At 36.2% G+C, this 3,919-nt stretch overlaps 1 pseudogene; it reads left to right on the top strand.

Annotated features, from left to right (window-relative positions):
• The first annotated feature begins 2,015 nt into the window (after window positions 1-2,015).
• Window positions 2,016-2,866, top strand: LOC118883534 (annotated as a pseudogene).
• Window positions 2,867-3,919: the final 1,053 nt, after the last annotated feature.

The raw sequence follows: 3,919 nt of genomic DNA, 5'->3' as shown, positions 1-3,919 counted from the left end.
TCAGTAGTTATGGCACACAGGTTTAGTTGCTCCGTGACATGTAGGATATTCCCAGGCCAGGCTTGAACCCATGTCCCCTGCATTGGCAGGTGGAGTCTTAGCCACTGCACCACCGGGGAAGTCCTAAAAGAAATTCTTTAGGAAGAAGAAAAATAATATAGATCAAAAACTATGATCTACATGAAGAAAGAAAGACCATTGGAGAAGGAAAAAAATGAAGGTAAAATAAAATCTTTTATTAATTGATCAAAAAAATAACTGCCTGTTTTTACAATGCAATAGTAAATAGTTTTTACAGTAATAGTAAAAACATATTGGGTGATTATTACATATGAATAAATGAAATAAATTACAGCGATGTTAGAAGAGACGGGAGGAAGGAATTGGAAATAATTAATTATGATACCTGCACTAGATAATAAAGTGGAATAGGTCATTTGAATTTTGACTTAGATTAATTTAAAATGGATATTGTAAGCTCTAGAGCAACCACTAAGTTAAAAACAAAAAGTTTAACTGATACTAAGAAAATATAATGAAGTCATATAAAATTCTTAATTAAAATCAGAGAAGGTAGGAAAAGAGGGGTTAAAAAAACAAACAAGAAAAAGAAGCAATGGATAGAAAAGAGTTGCAAACTCTTAGTAGATATAAATACAAATACACATAATTACTTTAAAACTTAAAAGACAGAGACTGTTAGTGTGACTAAAAAACAACACCCAACTATGTGTCACCTAAAAGAAGCACTATTTAACCATAAAGACTTGTGTTAGAAATATATAGGTGGAAAAATACATGCCATGTTAACCCTAATGTTTGAGAAATGCTAAAGTAGCTATATTCATTTCAGACAAAATAGACTTCACAACAAGGAAGGGATAAAGAACGGCATTTAATAATGATAATGTGGTCAATTCTCCTGGAACACATAACAACACTAACAAGAGTGTGTGAAACTACATAAGGCAGAACTGGATGAAACTAAAAGGAGAACTAGACAAATGCACTATTGCAACTGGAAAGTTCAATATCTCTCTGTAAGTAAATGACAGATAAAGCAGGCAGAGAATCAGGATATTAACAACCTAAGCATCACTATTTTTAACTTTACCTAATTGGCATTAATAGAATATTCCATTCAACAACAGCAGAATACACATTCTTTTCAAGCTCGTGTGGCACATTCTCCAAGATAAATTGCATTCTGAATGTATATTATGGTAATATAGACCTTAACAACTGTAAAAAAATAGAAATTACAGAAAATATATATTTTAGACCACTAGAGAATTAAATTAGAAATTAATAACATAAAGATAACCAGAAAATTCCCAAATATTTGGAAATTAAGCAACACACTTTAAATAACACATGGATCAAAGAATAAATCTCAAAAGAAATTTTTAAAAATTGAAGTAAATGAAAATAGAAATACAACTATTAAAATTGGTGGGATGCAGCAAAAGCAATGCTGCATTCCACCAATTAGCGAAATTTATAGTATTAAATGCATATATTTAAAAAAAAGAAAATCAAACATCAAAAACTTAAGCTCCCACCTTAGGAAACTGCACAAAAAAGGGCAAATTTAGCCTAAAATAGGCAAAAGAAATAATATAAAAAGTATAGGAGAAAATAATGGAGAAAATTAATGAACCCAAAAGCTGGTTATCTGAAAATATCAATAAAGCTTATGACTCCAGCCAGCCTAATCAAGAAAAAAAGAGAGAAGAAAAAAATTGCTAATATCAGAAATGAAAGCAGGGTTATCATTACTGAGCCCATGGAAATTCAAGGAATAATGGCATAATATGAACAGTCTTTTATGTTCATACATTTGAAAACTTAAATATATGGACCAATTTCTTGAAAGACAAAAACTATAAAAACTTACAAAAGGAGATATAAATAACTTTAATAGTCCTATATTTATTAAGGAAATTGAATTGATAATTAAAAACCTTCCGAAACCCAAAACACCAGGTTCAGAGGATTTCACTGGTGAATTCTACCGAATATTTAAAGAAGAAATTAGGTCTCTGCTCCTCTCCGTTCGACAGACGCATCTTTCGTGCAGTGCCAGCTGCATCCCTGAGACAAGACGGTGAAGGTTGGAGTGAACGGATTTGGCCGTATCAGGAGCCTGGTCACCAGGGCTGCTTTTAACTCTGGCAAAGTGGACATTGTCGCCATCAACGACCCTTTCGTTGACCTTCACTACATGGTCTGCATGTTCCAGTATGATTCCATGGCAAGTTCCATGGCACAGTCAAGGCTGAGAACGGGAAGTTTTCATCAATGGAAAGGCCATCACCATCTTCCAGGAGCGAGATCCTGCCAACATCAAATGGGGTGATTGGTGCTGAGTATGTGGTGGAGTCCGCTGGTGTCTTCACTACCATGGAGGAGGCCGGGGTTCACTCGAAGGGTGGAGCCTAGAGGGTCATCATTTCTGCCCCTTTTGCCGATGCCCCCAGGTATGTGATGGTCATGAACCATGAGAAGTATGACAACTCCCTCAAGATTGTCAGCAATGCCTCCTGCACCACCAACTGCTTGGTACCCCAGCCAATGTCATGCATGACGACTTAAGCATTGTAGAGGAATGGGCTACATCCTGGGCTACACTGAGGACCAGATTTTCTCCTGTGACTTCAACAGTGACACTCACTCTTCTACCTTCGATGCTGGGGCTGGCATTGCCCTCAACGATCATTTGTCAAGCTCATTTCCTGGTAGGACAATGAATTTGGCTACAGCCACAGCGTGGTGGACCTCAGGGTCCACATGGCCTCCAAGGAGTAAGAGTCTCTGGACCACCAGCCCCAGCAGGAGCATGAGAAGAAGAGAGAGGTTCTCAGCTGCTGAGGAGTCCTTGCCCCAGCTCCATCCTCCAACACATTGAGAACCTCCCGACCTCTGTGCGGTTTCCATCCCAGACCCCCTGAAGAAGGGGAGGGGCTTAGGGAGCCCTACCTTGTCTTGTCATGTACCATCAATAAAGTACACTGTACACAGAAAAAAAAAAAGAAAGAAATTATATCTAATAATACCATACTTCACAATCTCTTCCAGAAAACAAAAGCAGAAGGAACACTTCCTAGCTCAATCTATGAGGCAAGACATTGCCTTTGATGAAGATTCTTTGCTTGACCAAACTTAAGTCAGGCTCCTGAACCTTCTCCTAGGCCTATTTGTACTCTTCTCTATAAAATCCAGTTTTAGCAAGAACCCTGCTAAGTCACTTTAAGCAGAACTCCCTCACCTTTGAAGTCTGATTACCAATTTCAAGACTACTATAAAGCCATAGTAATTGGTGAAAGAATGGACACACACATCAATGGAACAGAATAGAGAGGCCAGAAATAGATCACATAACTATAGTAAATTAGTTTTTGATAAGGGTGAAAAGATAACTCATTGGAGAATGAAAGTATTTTCAATAAACGGTGCTGGAGCAATTGGACAACTATATGCTGAAAATTAACCTAGATCTTATGTCACACAAAAAATTAACTCAATATGGACTACTGATCTAAATGTAAAATGCAAACTATGAATTTTCTAGAAGAAAACAAAAGAAAATATATGTGGCCTTGAATTTAATAAGTTTTTAGATATAACACCAAAATTACAGTCCATGAAAGAAAAATTTTGATTAAGTTGGGCTTTATGAAATTTAGAAACTTTTGCATTGTGAAATGCTTTGGTAAGAGAATGAAAAGACAAGCTACAGCCTTGGAGAGAATATTTGTAAAACGTATATCTGATAATGTACTTGTGTCCAAAATATAGGAAAAAAATTTTAGAACTCAGTAAGAAAACAAACAACCCAATTAAAAGATGTTTAAAATATCTGAATAGACACCTCACCAAAGAAGATATGCATATACCAAGAAAGCATATAAAAAGATGG

This window comes from Balaenoptera musculus, chromosome 17 (genome assembly GCF_009873245.2).
Source record: "Balaenoptera musculus isolate JJ_BM4_2016_0621 chromosome 17, mBalMus1.pri.v3, whole genome shotgun sequence".
Taxonomy (NCBI): Eukaryota; Metazoa; Chordata; class Mammalia; order Artiodactyla; family Balaenopteridae; genus Balaenoptera; species Balaenoptera musculus.
This window is presented reverse-complemented; position numbering and strand designations above follow the sequence as displayed.